Source organism: Neofelis nebulosa, chromosome 3 (assembly GCF_028018385.1).
Source record: "Neofelis nebulosa isolate mNeoNeb1 chromosome 3, mNeoNeb1.pri, whole genome shotgun sequence".
NCBI classification, from domain to species: domain Eukaryota; kingdom Metazoa; phylum Chordata; class Mammalia; order Carnivora; family Felidae; genus Neofelis; species Neofelis nebulosa.
In genome coordinates, this window is record NC_080784.1 from 138,952,202 (window position 1) to 138,969,085 (window position 16,884).

General features: G+C 39.8%; 1 protein-coding gene and 1 long non-coding RNA gene across 4 annotated transcripts in view; one reads left to right on the top strand and one right to left on the bottom strand.

The window, feature by feature from the left end:
• The first annotated feature begins 8,352 nt into the window (after window positions 1-8,352).
• The window catches only part of LOC131507383 (placenta-specific gene 8 protein), a 196,861-nt gene continuing 188,329 nt past the window's right edge, over window positions 8,353-16,884 (top strand). For all 3 annotated transcript variants that reach the window (XM_058722095.1, XM_058722092.1, XM_058722094.1), the window contains exon 1: window positions 8,353-8,485. The gene's annotated coding sequence lies outside the window, so the exon portion shown is untranslated. The remainder of the gene's footprint in view (window positions 8,486-16,884) is intronic.
• On the bottom strand, window positions 11,161-13,260 carry LOC131507384 (uncharacterized). The gene is made up of 3 exons (XR_009259479.1): window positions 13,050-13,260; window positions 12,308-12,348; window positions 11,161-11,275 (listed from the first exon to the last, which is right to left on the bottom strand). It is a non-coding gene; the product is annotated as an uncharacterized LOC131507384 (long non-coding RNA).

Here is a 16,884-nt window from a genome sequence, read left to right on the forward strand (position 1 = left end):
AACCTCAACAAAATATTAGCAAACTGAATACAAAACATCTTAAAAAATAACTCACCATAGTCAAGTGGGATTTATTCCTGAATTGCAAGGTGGCTCAATATTCAGAAATCAATCAACATGATACATCATATCCACAAAAGAAAGGGAAAAAACCATATGACCATTTCAATAGATGCAGAAAAACCATTTGAAAAAGAACAGCATCCATTCATGATTTAAAAAAAAAACTCATCAAAGTAGGTTTAGAGGAAATATACTTCAACATAATAAAGGCCCTATGTGAAAAGCCTACAGCTAACATCTTACTCAATGGTGAAAACCTAAGACCTTTCCCCTAAGATCCAGAACATGATAAGGATGTCTACTCTCACCACTTTTATTCAACATAGTACTAGAAGTTCTAGCCACAGCAATTACACAAGAAAAAGAAATAAAAGGCATTCAAATTGGTAAGGCAGGAGTCAAACTTTCACTATTTGCAGATAATACAATACTATAGAGAGAGAACCCTAAACACTCCCCCCAAAAAATGACTCAAACTGATAGATGAATTCAGTAAGGCCACAGTTTACATACAGAGAAATCTGTTTCTGTGCACTAATAATGAAGTGTGAAGGAGAAATTAAGAAAACAGTCCCATTTACAATTGCACCAAAAATAATAAAATACCTAGGAATTAAGCGTAACCAAGGAGCTGAAAGACCTGCACTCTGAAAACTATAAAACATTGATGAAAGAAATTGAAGATGACACAAAGAAATGGAAAGATATTCCATACTCATGGATTGAAAAAACAAAAACTGTTAAAATATCCATACTACCTAAAGCAATCCACAGACTTAATGCAACCCCTATCAAAATACCAACAGCATTTTTCATAGAATGAGAACAACCTTAAAATTTGTGTGGAACCGTAAAAGACCCCAAGTAGCCAAAGCAACCTTGAAAAAGAAAAACAAAACTGGAGGTATCACAACTCCAGACTTCAAGGTATATAACAAAGATGTAGTAATCAAAACAATATGGTACTGGCATAAAAATAGATATAAAGATCAATGGAACAGAATAGAAAACCCAGAAATGAACCCACACTTATATGATCACTTAATCTATGTCAAAGGAGGAAAGAATACACAATGGGAAAAAGTCTCTTCAACAAATGGTGTTGGGAAAACTATACAACTACATGCAAAAGAATGAATCTGGGCCACTTTCTTACACCATACACAAAGATAAACTCAAAATGGATTAAAGACCTAAATATGAGACTTGAAACTATAAAAAATCCTTGAAAAACGCACAGGCAGTAATTTCTCTGACATTGGTCATAGCAATGTTTTCCTAATGTCGCCTGAGGCAAGGGAAAGAGAACCAAAAATAAGAAACTATTGGGACTACATCAAAATAAAAATCTTCTGTACAGCAAAGGAAACAATCAACAATACTAAATGGGAGAAGATATTTGCAAATGACAATATAAGATTAGTGTCCAAAATATATAAAGAACGTCTATAACTCAACACCAAAACCCCCCAAAATAACCCAATTAATAAAGGGACAGAAGAGGAGCACCTGGGTGGCTCAGTCGGTTAAGCGCTGACTTCAGCTCAGGTCACGATCTCACGGTTCATGAGTTTGAGCCCCATGTCAGGCTCTGTGCTGATATCTCAGAGCCTGGAGCTTGCTTCGGATTCTGTCTCCCTCTCTCTCTCTCTCTCTCCCTCTCTCCCCCTCCCCCAACACACTGTCTCTCTCTCTCTCAAAAATAAACATTTAAAAAAATGGACAGAAGACATGAACATACATTTCCACAAAGACATCCAGATAGCCAACAGACACATGAAGAAATGCTCAGCATCACTCACCATCAGGGAACTGCAAATCAAAATAATGAGATATCACCTCACACTTGTTAAAATGGCTAAAATAAAAACTCTAAGAAACAACAAGTGTCAGCAAGGATGTGGAGAAAAAAAGAACCCCCTTGCACTGTTGGTGGGAATGCAAACTGGTACAGCCATTGTGAAAAACTGAATGGAAATTTCTCAAAAAATTAAAAACAGAACTACCATATGATCCAGTAATTTCACTTTAGGATATTTACACAAAAAAAAACACACAAAAATACTAATTTGAAAATATATATGCATCCCTATGTTTATTGAAGCATTATTTACAATAGCCAAATTATGGAAGCAGCCCAAATGTCCATCAATAGAAGAATGGATAAAGAAACTGTGGTATATATATTCAATGGAATATTACTCTGCCATAAAAAGAATGAAATCTTGCCATTTGCAACAATATGCATAGATCTAGAGAGTATAATGCTAAATGAAATAAGACAGAAAAACAAATACCATATGATTTCACATATATATGGAATTTAAGAAACAAAACAATGAGTATATTAAAAAGGAAGAGACAAACGAAGAAACAGTCTCTTAACTATAGAGAACAAACTAGTGGTTGCCAAAGGGGAGTTGAATGGGGGTATGGGGGAAATAGTAAATGGGATTAAAGAGTACACTTACCCTGATGGGCACCGAGTAATGTACAGAACTGCTGAATCATGATATTGTACACCTGAACTAATATAATACTGTATGTTAACTATACTAGGGTTGGAATTTTAAGAAAGTATTTCAAAACTTAAAAAATAATTAGGGATTTAGAGGAACAAAAATTCTTTTTTTATTATTATTATTTAAAAAAATTTTTTTTAATGTTTATTTTTTTTATGAAAGAGAGAAAGAGCCAGTGCTAGCGAGGGAGGGGCAGAGAGAGAGGAAGACACAGAAACCAAAGCAGGCTCCAGACTGTCAGCCCAGAGCCCAATGTGGGGCTCGAACTCACAAACTGTGAGATCATGACCTGAGCCGAAGTTGGACGCCCAGCCGACTGAGCCACCCAGATGCCCCTAGAGGAACAAAAATTCTTATTTCTCCAACATACTTAGTTGGTAGCTAGTAACCACTGGCTTCTAACCTTCTAAAACCTTCAAAGTAGAATGCCAAAAACAATCTTTCCTCAAAGACGGTTTTGTTGTTTACATGGGAGTGCAAACTAGACAAGAACCATTCTTTGTTGATTTCTCAAAAATTAATTGTCCACCGCTAAGACAGTATAATTTTAAATAAATTATTACTCAAGAGTTTTTTTAGCTGTAAAGTGACAGAAATTAAATTCAACTTAAGCTTCTTTAAGCAAATTAAAAAGGGGAAAGATGGGTATTTGTTAGCTCACTAGTTGGGAGGTGTATTGGGGCAGAATTAATTGGGGTGGAATTAATCTAAGGGAGTGCTACCAGAAGTCAGGGCCTACAGTGAGGAATGGAACCTCAGTGCTCCCCCAACTCTCTCCCATCCTCTGTCATCCGAGCCTGCACACTAGAATCATTCTTTCCTGCCAGACTTCCTTCAGGTAGCCAAGGAAGATGGCCACTGGCAATGCCAGGCTCTCATTCCAGTTGAACAATTCCAGCAGAAAAGGCAGAGCTTTTTCTTTCTAGCTTCCTTATAGCAATCTTCAGAGAGAATCTTAATTGGTTCTATTTATGTCATGTAATCAATCTTTTGTCCAATCGTTTCCAAAGTATAGAGTTCTTTGATTGGCCAAATCTGGGTCACTTGCAGTTGCTGGCATTGCGATGTCCCACCTAGGTTCCCTTCAAGAAAGTATTGGCTGCCCAGCTGTGAAGAATGTGGTTAGCTGATACATAGATTTTGTCTCATGGTGGCTTGATGGTTCCTCTGCCCAATTCTCCTTCCTCTTTTCTTGTCACAGATGTTATCCCGCCAATAAACCTTCACAAGTCAGGACTCCTTGGAGAAATAATTAGTTTCAGGCCTGAGATACGTATCTCTGAGAAAATACGTAAAATAATCTGGGAACTTCTTGCCATAAAGAAAGCAAGGAATCTATCAAAAACCAATTTTAGCAGCAATAAGAATAATATCTGCAACAGGGGCACTTAGTTGGCTCAGTGAGTGGATCATGCAACTCTTGATCTCGGGGTTGTGAGTTTGAGCCCCACGTTGGGTGTAGAGATTACTTAAAAGTAAAATCTTTTTTAAAAAAATAAAATATTTGCAATGGATTGAAACACACCAAATATGTTTAAATGCATGAGTTCACAATGATTCAACATTTTTTAACTCATTGGACACTTGTAAAAATTCTAGGGAACAACTCATCATTTTGAAAACTGGTAAATAGGGGCACCTGGGTAGCTCAGTCAGTTAAGCATCCAACTCTTGATTTCGGCTCAGGTCATGATCTCATGGTTTGTGGGATCAAGCCCCACATAGAGCTCCACGCTCACAGTGTGGAGCCTGCTTGGGATTCTCTCTCTCTTCCTCTCTCTCTGCCCCTCCCCCAGTTGCTCTCTCTCTCAAAATAAATAAATAAACTTAAAAACAGTGAAAACTGGTAAATAAAGGGAGCAAATAATTTATTGGCCATTTTATAGGAATTATACCGGAAGGTAAACAAATAGTTGATGAGGAGAATTTTCTCTATTTAGAAGCATTACAGGTAATAAATAAGGAAGGGATGTGTGTGAGCCCCCTGTGAAGCAGACGCCAAGACTGAATGAGAAGAGCAAGGGGTTTCTTGGGTGAAATGATTGTGTGAAAGGAAGTAGAGAAGGAGCAGGAAAGGGCTGGGAAATCGGCTGCATCTGGACTGTGATGCAAATCCCCCTGGGCGTCAAGGAGAGGGAGAGAAAGCTGGTTGAAAGCATTCTCAATGGCCATGCAGTCTAAGGAAGGTTGGCCAGAGTCAACTGCAAAGGAGTCCATGTCTGCCTTAGTCACTGCACTCAGTCACTGGAGAAGCTGCTTGTGGAGGCAGGGCCTCAGTGCCAAGCAGCACTAGATTTCAAAGTGCAGCAGTTGGACGCCAGTTAAATATGCTCCGTGTAGACACAGAAAGTCTCCTAGGCATATTCCCGAGACTGCCACAAAACCATAAAGTTAGAATGTCATCATTTTGCACCCTCTAATGGAAGAATAGACCTAGGCAATGATCATCAACCAACACCAGACAAAGAAAGACGGCTAAACATTATGAGCCTTGTTAAGAAAGTACACGGCAAAAAAATTTTACCAAAAAAGTTTGACGTGAATCTGATCAAGCTTCTAGATCTACAACCACTTTACAGGAAATACAGGAGACAGAGAAATATGTTAAATGAGATCATGGGGATATAACCTACCAAATATTGATTATAGGAAACACTCCAGACAAACAACCAGGTTTATTTCCTACAAAAGCATATGTGGGGAGGAGGGCAAGGAGACTAGGGAATAGAGAGAAGAAAGGACATCTACAGATTTAAAACAACTTAAAAAATGTATCAACCAATGGCGCTGTGTATACCTTATTTGGATCTTGATACAAACTAACTTTAGGAAAAGCAAATTTATGAGATAATCAGAAAACTTGAACATGGATTGAATATTTGATGATATTAAGAAATTGGGGGTGAGGTGTAACTTTTTCAGTTTATAATTTTTTTAAGAGTTTCTTTTAGAGATAATACTAGAATATTTACTGATCTTTTTCTTTTAGAGATACATACTAAAATTCTTACTGAGGAAATGATATGATGTCTGGAATTTGCTTCAAAATTATCCAGAGGAAGAAAGAAGTTGTAATTGGATATGGATATAAATAAAACAATATTGGTCATGAGTGGATTATTATTGAAGATGGATGATGGGTCCATACAATAATCTCAACTTATTTTGGTTTAAATAAATACAATGATTTTAACAATTTGCAAAAGCCAAGCAGAACCATATGAAACTTTCCCTCCATCACAGTCTATGAACCACAGACAGAGTTCAGTAGGGTGGCCATCCAATGTCCACAGTCTTCCCAGGCTGGGGCACTGTGACATAATAACATATATATGCATATTTTGTCTTTGTCCCCAGCTCCTGGTACAGAGCTTCTAAAACTATGGTAATGTCCTGAGTGATAGAAGCATCTTTTTTTAAAACGTTTATTTATTTATTTTGAGAGAGGAGAGAGAGAGAAAGAGAGAGAGAGAGCACGAGCAGGGGAGGGGCAGAGAGAGAGAATCCCAAGCAGGCTCCACGCTGCCAGGGCAGAGCCTAATGCAGGGCTTGAACTCATGAACTATGAGATCGTAACCTGAGCTGAAATTAAGAGTGGGTCGCTTAACCAACTGAGTCACGCAGGTGCCCCTGATAGAAGCATCTTTTGATGATGGGAATCCGAAGTTTCAGGCAAGTCATGTTAAGCTTGAGATGCCTATCAGACTTTCAAGAGACATGTAGAGTGAACAGTTTTTCTGGCAGCAACCCTATTTCAAATGCATCCCATTGTCCCCATTTAAGTCAAAGCTTTTGGGTCAGAAAAGTAGTCACTCAGCTTTCTTCATAGTTCCTTTCTCTTTTTCTTGGCTCTATTCCACCTCTGCATCGGCCTCTGCATCGGCACCAATTCAAGTCCTATCCTTCAAGATTTACTTTCCATAGAATTAATTTACTTTCCCAACCCACAGTGAACCTCACCAATAGTTAATCCCTATTACATAGTATTCTGCCCACATTTTTTCTGTCTGCAAATATGTCATATCACATTCTTCTCCAGTTACCACCAGCATACCTCAAAGAGCTGGGCTGGGTGGTTAAACTCTTAATCCCCACTCTTAATTCTCAACACAGGCTTGACATGACTTGACCCTTTCCTTCATGTATGAATATTTATTCATAAATAAATATTCAGGGCTGGGATCAGGTTGAGGCAAACAAAGGGTGCATGGGTGCAAAATTTAAGACACTCTTGGGGCACCTGGATGCCTCAGTCAGTTAAGCATCCAGCTCTTGATTTCAGCTCAGGTCATGGTCTCACGGTCATGAGATTGAGCCCCACGTCAGGCCCTGAGCTAACAGCATGGAGCCTGCTTGGGATTCTCTCTCTCCTTCTCTCTCTCTGCCCTCCTCCCCCACTCGCACTGTCTGTCTCAAAAATAAATAAAAATAAATGTAAAAAAACAAAAGAAGACACTCATTCTTAGTGAAATTGCAGGGCTAAAGGATATCTTCTAATTCTGATATATAATATATATTAATACTATATAGTATATATACTGTATAGCCAAGACTGTTTTCCAAAAAGGAGAGTACCAATTTATAATGCCACCAAAATCAACCAAGTCTATCCATTTTGAAGAACTTTGTCAAGACTACATGTCATCACTGTGAGGAAAAAAAGCACTGTGTCAGATTGTAGTTGGTACCTCAAGCATCTTTCAGTGGTATCAGCTTACATGTATTGAACACTAAAATAGGCCACACATTATCAATGACTCTTTAATGACTGGTAGGTAAGCCTGACTTCTCTAATTTTAGAGCTAAAGAAACCAAAGCTCATGTTTGTGAGGTGACTTCCAGAGGCCACATAGCTAACAAATGGCATGACTAGGATTTTATCCCATGTCAGCTCAGCTATAAACTATGGCTCTTCTTACTACATCAAGTTCAAGTTCTTTATGTCATTTTTGTACACATGTGCTTCTTCCTTCAGAAATACTTGTTCATAGTCTTTGGTTTCTGATTCGTAACTGAAGCCTTTCAGAACTGAGAGAGATCAGCCTCCTTCTCACCCACTGTGAGGTGTTTGAAATGGCAAATATTTCCCACAAGAACAGGGCTAATGTCAGACTATATGGTGAGAATGTGAGAGAGTTTGTTGTGAAAACACCAGAGTACACAGATTAAAGTCCATTTCAGCCAAATCCTAGCTGCCATCTACTAGCCATTTAACATCGCTGTGACTCAGTTGCCCTGTCAGTTAAATGGAGGTAGCCATTCCTACCTTACAGAATGGTGAGCAGAATTCAATAAATTAAAACATGCAAAGCATTTAGAACAGTGCCTAACACATAGTAAGCATTTCATCAACATTAGAGAAAACAAAAAAAAAGAAGTCCAGAAAACAAAAAAAAAGAATGCAGAGAAAAAAGAGAGAAAGAAGTGTCTGATTAGGTATGGAATTCCAGATAGCCTGTTTTCTCCCAAATGGTGCCAATAAGCTTCCCAATATAAATATGGCAATAGATATACGCTAGACCACATAGCATATTACTTGTTGTGTTAAAGGAAGAAAGTAAATTTTAAAAATTGGTAAGCTCTTCCAGGCATGTAAAACCAATCAAATTATACAATGAATCAAATCCTTTTCCCCCCTAAAAAGATATGTGATTGTACTTAACACAACCCAGGAGAAGGAACACACCTTTTGGGGCAAGAAGTATTTTCACTTTCAAGTGAATAGGAATACACCTTGCTGCCAGAATTACACTGGCCAATAAAAACCTCTGAATCAGTTCTTTGTACTATGTGCTGCAATAGAAACACACTTACTTCTCTGTCTCCACAGATCTCTCTCTTCTAGTGAGATTCGCTCCCAAGCCACAAGACACTTCCTGCTCAGAACCTATTTCTTAACTGTAAGTACTCTAAAATTAAGCAATTCTTTAAACGTTTATCTTAGCACTCGGGGGGGGGGGGGGGGGAGTAGGGCAGGTTTTTTAAAAGTATTCGATTTAAAAGTATTTTATTTCTAGCATGCTGTAATTTGCGATTCAGCTGAAAGACCAATGTTTTCTTATCTACTTGGTTAAAACTTAGTCAAATTCAACAAGTATGTGCCAAGCATGTGTTACATGCCATGCTTTTCAGAGTAGTGTTAAGTTAGCCTTGTATCTTCATCAACATTAAACACATCCTGGATATTGTGCTTACTAACCTGATCGTTCATTTCATTCTTTGTGTTAATACATATGCATGTTTACTTGCGCTGGTCTAATCTCTTTGTGCTTTGCAAATATTTTACTTGATCTGTCCATTTAAAATACTAGAAATCGGAAACGGAATTTTTTGAATTTAGCTAACGAATCATGAGAATCCTTGAATTTTTAGCATGAAAGTAAGAAAACAGACTAGAATGCTTCAAAATTAAATTCTGGTGCTTCATTTATATGTTTAGAAATGTTACCTTTCTCATCTTACATTTGACAGCTAATGAGGTGAGAGATTATGAAATGAAAATGTTTCAGTTGAAGTGAAAAAAATCGGGGTGCCTGGCTGGCTCAGTCGGTGGAGTATGCAACTCTTGATCTTGGGGTTGTGAGTGTAAGCCCGACGTTAGGGGTAGAGATTACTTAAAAATAAAAGCTTAAAAAAGGGTGAAAAAATCAAAATTTAACACCAGTAAACACTAGGAAGAAGAGGAAAATCTAGGCAAGTACTTAGTCCCTGGATTGACTAATATTAATGGGATTAATGTAATATATTAACGCTATTGGCTAATATTAATAAGGTGATAGGCTGTCTTCTCAAGAGCGAGGTGTTCCAAGGCGGAGGAGACAGGTATATGGTTAGTTGTAACTAAGACTAATTGGTGAAATTAGGATGTTTAAAACGTGAGCCAAACTCTGCAAGGTTTCCTGGCATTGAGGTCATTCTAAAGAAAGGACTTGTAGTCTCTTCAAAACTTGTGCACCAAGATTCCCTTTTCAATTCCTCCTGCCCCCGTTTTTTCTTTTTCCTGAGTGGCATTTTCCTTCCCTCTCTGATCCTGTGGGATCAAAGATGGCACAAAACAAAACAGCTCTGTGGTTACTCAGTGACGGGCAGAGCCGCTGGCCGTGGAGAAGAACTACAGACATCTCCTCGGTCCCCACCAAACCTAACACAACGCTTTACATACATTGGGTGCCCGATAAATGCTTGCCGAATTAGACTGGATTTGTAACAGAAGAGAAATGAAAAAGCCCGGGGCCACGCCTTGCAAATTGTGCTCTGCAAAGCCACTAGCACTGTAATCTCCCACGATGCCAGGGTTCTGCACAGGCAGACAGCAGAGGAGGGAGTGGGGCTAGGAGGGAGCCTCGGGCAAGTTGGAGGCCCTGGCATAGGCTGTATCTGCCTGGAGAAATGGGTACTATTTTCCTAATTCTCACCTAGCTGTGTCTACCCAAAAGGGCCACCTTTTGGCACAGGGGCAGCAGCCCTGAGGGTGCTCAGTACGATTCCTCCATCCCAGCCCATCCTACCCGAATAACAATTTTTGAGGCTAATGCCCAGCATTCTACCTGGTAATCAAGCTCTCCAAGTGGTTTTTACGCCCAGTAAGCATTGAGGACCACTGAACTGGGGAGACAGGCTTGTTGTAGATAAGGTTCCAGAAATTCTTAGCAAGGTTACTGGCACTAGATAGATTTCAAGAAAGTTGTCTTTTGTTATCATCACCACCTCCCCCACCCCAAATACTGTTGATTTCTGATCTTGAATGGCTAGGGTTAAAAACTATTAGATACTTAAGGCTGAAGCAAAGAGATTTGTAGCCCCTGGGGAGGCTTTGCATTTGTTACCGTTTTACATTTTATTGCAACTTAAAGTTCTCTAGACTTTTGAAATGATCTTTGAACCACAGAGCTGTGTAAGAGGGTGTTTGCTTTCTCCTCTCAGTTTTATAACTATCAAGGAGGGTATTTCCTTGAGTAAGAAATCTCATGTGAGAGTTTACAAAACCCTTTTGAAAGTTAGCTAAATAGATCAGATGAATGTCTGGGACACTGGTTCCTTCTAGCACTACTCTTCTGGGCTGGGCTGGATAGAGCAGCCTTCCTCACTCCTGTAGGTAACCTTCAGCAGAAACGAACTTCTTTGAATAACAGGAGAAATCTCTTGAGGCTCAGTTATGGGAGCTAAAGTCCACGGAAGCACCTGGCTCCCCACAATTTCCCATATTTAAAAGAGGAAGTCAAAAGTAGTGAAAGCAACAAACCTAAAACTTGGGGGTGCTGAAGACTGTTTCCGCCACTAAACTGAGAAAGTAAATTTTTGTACAAATTAAGAGGCAGTCAGCATAGGGATATTTTGGATGAAGCTGTTTGCTACACAATGAATACACTGGTTGGACTTCAAAGGTACTCCGAGAATGTTCCGATCTTATGCTGCTAAAAGGGCTAATAGCAGCCAATTGGAATTCATTAACACGTATAGTATACACTGAGTGAAGACAGGTGACGGGAAGGACAATTCTATAATTGCAGACAAATTTTTACTCTGCAATTTTCAGATTACTGTTACTATGTTAAAATCACAATGCAGACTTCTTAAAAGATAAGCGGGTTACATGAACATGTTTTTCCTCTGAGAGAGATTGTGGAAACATTCACTCACTCACCTGGTATTTATTGAATGCCAGTTGTGTGCCAGGCATTGGCTGGGGGCTAAGGAAAAAAAAACATACAAACGGCTCTAGGATAATCGGCATGACCCCTTTACAATTTTTTTAAATCACAGTGTTTGTTTTTTGTTTCCAAACTGGGTATTTCCTGTGTTAGTTATAAAAGAAGTAAATGGGGGCACCTGGGTGGCTCGGTCAGTTAAGCTTCCAAATCTTGATTTCAACTCGGTCATGATTTCATGGTTTGTGGGTTTGAGCCCCACATCAGGCTCTGCAGCCTGCTTGGGATTCTCTTGTCTCCTTCTCTCTCTCTGTCCCCTGCCACCTGCTCACGCTCTATCTCAATCTATAAATAAATAAATAAATAAATAAATAAACATTTCTTTAAAAAGTTCCCCAGGACTTCTCTTTTAATGAATGAATGAATGAATGAATGAATAAATAAATAGAAATAAATAGAAATAAGTGTTCATTGTAATTATTTAGGCAATACACGAATTTATAAAGATAAAAGTAAAAAAAAAAAAAAAATCTATCAGTCAAATACCCAGAGATAACAAGATGTACTTCGTGGTATAGCCTCTTATATTTTTCTGATATTTGATTACTGAAATACCATATATCTATATCTATATCTATATCTATATCTATATCTATATCTATATCATCTATATACACATATGCATTTTTTAAAATATTCCCTGCAATGCCTCTTCTTCCCCAAATGTAGGAAGCTATCATGCCCAAATTTGGCTTCTATCATTTTAGTACTGGAGTTTGGGATATAGGGAAAAACTGAGTCCTCATACTCTGGCAGTCTAAAGTGTCCTGCGAAGAAGGGCCATTGCTTCAGCGGGCATTAGCCAGTGTCTGATGCCCACCATCTCCAACTGGCATCACGCATTGCCTCAGCAAGATGGGGATTAAGAGAACATAGTAGTGGGAATGTTAGACGGCACCTACTGTGTGCCAGGCCCCATACTAAACTTTTGAAGTACATCAGCGAAAACAGACCACAGAATTCTGTAGAATTCTGTAGCCCTTGTAGAGCTTCCATTCCACACTGGAGGCTTACCTTTCCCAAAGTCAAGCTAATTATTGTGAAAGGGTGAGCTCCTGAAAGGAAAGAATTGAAATTACTTGCTTTTTCATGAGATTGCCAGAAGGAAATTGTTCAGAGAGCTGCGGTTGCTGCCCATTAAGGTAAAAACTGGGCAAGTGCACCGGTAGTAGAATCTGGGGCCCACCTAATAGGCGTTAAAATCAGCGAGGCGTGTTACTTTCTTTCTGTCTTCCTTCCTGATCAGAAGGAAGCTGATCAACCCACACTAGCTAATGAAAACGTTTCTAAATTTATGTAAATGCCTAGTGAGACTGGGTGATTGGGGCACGCGGGGCGGCCGGCTGGCTGCCGGTGAAGGGGGCCGCTGGAGCACCTGTCCCAGCGCACCACCCCCCTCCGCCCTTGTGCTGGACCGGGGGTTCTGCGGCTCCGCGAATGCCCAGCCGCTGTCTCCTCCAGGCGCGTCCTGACCGCCGCGCTCCCTCTGTCCAGTGCGTCTCGCTGCGTCCAGCTGGAGAAACTAGCGGGTCCCAGCCTCGCGGACCCTCCCCACGGCCCCGAGGGGCAGATGGCTGGAGCGGTCGGCCCCTCACGGCGGCCAACCCTGCCCCGTGGGACGGTGGCGGGTTACCCTGGAGAATTTGGAGGCACAGGCAGGGGAGAGAGCCCGGTACCTAACCAAAGATAGCAGAAGGCTGAATGTGGGTTGGAAAACACCTTCCTCTCTGGCAGGAACACTGCAGCTCGCACTCACCATCCTTGGTGGCGGGGTTGGGGGCGTGGGGGGCAGACCAGATGAGAAGCCCACCACCACACTCCGCACGGCAGAGCTGAAGCCAACCTGCCCCCGCATCCGGGGAGGCCACCTCGCCCGTGGATCGCAACTGGGGCCAGATGGGCTGTTTGCTCTAAAGAAAAAAACCGGGACTGCTGACGGGCAGGGAGGGTTTGACAGCTTGGTTCAGCCTGACACCGACCTGCTCTCCGCCTCCTTGACCTCCTCCCTTGAAGGGAGGCGAGCACAGCCAGATGGTTCACTAAATTCCATCACTTCAAGATAGACGGCTCCTTCCCACGTGGACACCCCCAAATAACACCCCCCCCCCATGATCAGCCCCTAGGGGTTTGTGTTTACTTACTACAACATTCCTTCACGTTGTTTTCTTTGACATCCACAATCGTTAGCCTCTCCTTTATTGCCAAACAGCAGTAAAAGGCCATTATGGTATTTTTTTTTTTATAAAGCAAAAATCAAAACCAAAAACCACTTTAATGTATCTTTAATGTATCTTTATTAAGGGAAATTTAAAACAAGTTTCAACTATTCTGGATGCAGTTTATGGTATTTTATACAAAAAAGGGAAATTGTTTAGAATAGTTCCTAAGAATAAGGGAGGGAAATTCAACAATTTTATAATGGCTGTATTTACATTATGCATTACTTGAATTTAGGAATATATTTTTACAGCATTTGTAACAGATTGTTTTTATATTTTCACTGTAAATCCTATGGGGCTCCCCTCTTCCCGGATTCTTTTTTATGTTTTGTTTTGCTATTTTTTGATAATTTTAGATTTATGAGAAATGTTGCAAAAATAGCCCACAGAAAGACAGACAATAACAAACTTTGACCAGGATGTGCAATAATTGTAACCCTCGCACAAAATACAGCCATTTGGGAAAACAGTTTGAAGCAAGTCTTCAAAATGCTATGCCTAGGTCAGCAGCACAGTGGTGAACATAGCTGCCTTCCAAAATGCTAAACATGGAGTTACCATTTTGATCCAGAAGTTCAAATTCTAAGTATATACCCAATAGAAATGAAAAACAAATGTCCACACAAAAACCCATACACAAATAGTAATCTAACAGCATTATTCATTGATAATCAAAGAGTAGAAACATCCTAAATGCCCATCAACTAATGAATGGATAAACACAAAATGGTATATCTACATAATAGAATATTATTAAGCAATAAAGAAGTACTGATACATGCTAGAACCGAGATGAACCTTGAAAACATTATGCTTATCAAAGGAAGTTAGTCACAAAAGACATACACAGTCTTCTGTATCTCCAGGGATATGTTTTAAGACTCCCAGTGGCTGCCTGAAATTGCAGATAGTACCAAACCTTATATATGCTATGTTTTTTTCTTATGCATACATACCTATGATAAAGTTTAACTTATAAATTAGGGACAGTAAGACATTAAAAACAATAATAAGGAAATAGAATAATTATGACAATATACAATAATAAAAGTTATGTGAACACTGTCTCTCAAAATGTTCTTATACTGTACTCACTCTTCTTCAGATGATAAAAAAAAAAAACTTATGTGATGAGATAAAGTGAGGTGAATGACTTAGGCATTTGGCTATCATTGACTTGACCATAGTTCAGAAGGAGGATGCTCTGCTGCCAGACTTTGGTTGACCATGGGTTCCTAAAATCACAGATAAGGAGGACTACTATAGTCTATGGTTCCATTTACATGAAATGTCTAGAATAAGCAAACCAATAGAGACAGGTTAGAGATTGTTTGGAGCTGAGCGAAGTGAAAGGAAGTGGGGGGTGACTGCTAATGGATATGGGTAGATTTTAAGAGGTGTGTGATAAAAATATTCTAAAATTAGATTATAGTAATGGCTGTGAAACTATGGATATATCAAAATTGCTGAACTATACATTTTAAATGAGTGAATTTTATGGTACATAAAATATATCTCAATGAAGCTTTTTTTTAAAAAAAAAACACACATTTAACCCCTGTATACCCTTTACCCAGTTTTCCTGGTTCTTCATAGCCTAGCATAAATATTGAAACTAGAAAATTGATGTTGATAAACTGCTACTAACTAATTAATCTACAGATCTTATCCTGATTTTACTAGTCATCCTACTAATGTCCCAGGGGAGAGAAAAGCAATCCTTGTCACCCAGGTGGCCCCAGGTGCCTGGTGCTGTCAGCCAGGGTTTGGTATTGCTGCAAGCTGGCCTGGCCTTCACACTATATTAGTTTCAGGTCTACAACATGATGATTCAATATTTGTATATATTGTGAAATGTTCACCACAATAGGTCTAGTTAACATATGACCACACGTAGTTACAAATCTTTTTTAATGAGAACTTTAAAAATTTGTTTTCATGTTTGTTTTTGAGAGAGAGAGAAAGAGAGAGAGAGAGAGAGAGCGTGAATGGGGGAGGGGCAGAGAGAAAGGGACACACAGAATCCAAAGCAGGCTCCAGGCTCCAAGCTGTCAGCACAGAGCCCCACGCAGGGCTCAAACTCATGAACCATGAGATCATGACCTGAGCCAAAATCGGACGCTTAACCAACTGAGCTATCCAGGTGCCCCCTGTTTTAATGAGAACTTTAAAGATTTATTCTCTTAACAACTTCCAAATATACAATGTGGTATTATTAACTGTAATCCCCATGCTATACAATACATCCCCAGGACTTACTTTACAACTGAAGTTTGTACATTTTTACCACCTTCCCCCATTTCTTCCACTCCCCATTCCTCCCCTCTGCAACCACCAATCTGTTCTGTGCATCTGTGAAGTTGGTTTGGTTGGTTGGTTTTAAATGTTTATTTATTTTTGAGAGAGAGGGAGAGAGAAAGAGAAATAGAAAGAGAGATGGCAGGAGGGGCAGAAAGAGAGAATCACAAGCAGGCTCCATGCTGAGCCACCCAGGTGCGCCTGGTTGGTTGATTTTAGATTCCACATAAAAGGGAGATCATACAATATTTGTGTTTCTCTGTCTGACTTATCTCACTTGGCATAATACCCTCAAGGTCCATCCGTGCTGTCACTCACACTAGGTCTTCATGTTTTCCTCTCACACGTCAACAATTTCACAGAGTATTCATGTCAGGTAAGGCTAGTCTGTAATCGTAACAGATCAAGATAAAAACACTAGCATTCCATAATCATATTTGAACACATATTTGAACTTTAAACATTATCCAAGCCTCAGCATACCAAATGTCTTCCTTTCCTGGCTTCTAAGAATGATTGCTGCTGCTTTACCAATTGCAGGGGGTAGCCTTGCACTAGTCAGTGCTGCCTGTAGATAAGATTTATTAATATGCCCACTCATAGAATTGTATTACACTTTCTGGATCACCTCCATTTCCTTGACCCTTTTCCAAAACTACCCAACTGAAGTGTTTTCGAATGCCCTGTTACTCAGACACCCTACAGTCCCCGTGGGGTGCCTTCTCCCCTGCTATAAGGAATAAACTCAACTTGTCCAACTAGAGTTGTGTTCTTCATGATCTCCGGTTGGAGAGCATTGACAGTCCTTTTCTGTTCCAGGATTCATTTCGGGGTCCCAAAATGTATCTGGTCACCATGTCTCCTTAGTCCCCTTCCACCTGTTTTTCATGATCTTGACACTTTTAAAGAGGACTGGCCAGATATATGGTAGAATATCCCTCCCTTTGTGTTTGTCTTGATACTTCATCATGAGTGGATTCTGAGTATGTATTTTTGGTAAAATAACACAGAAATGATGCTGTGTCCTTCAGTGCATGATAATAAACAAATACATGATGTCAATATGTCCCATTA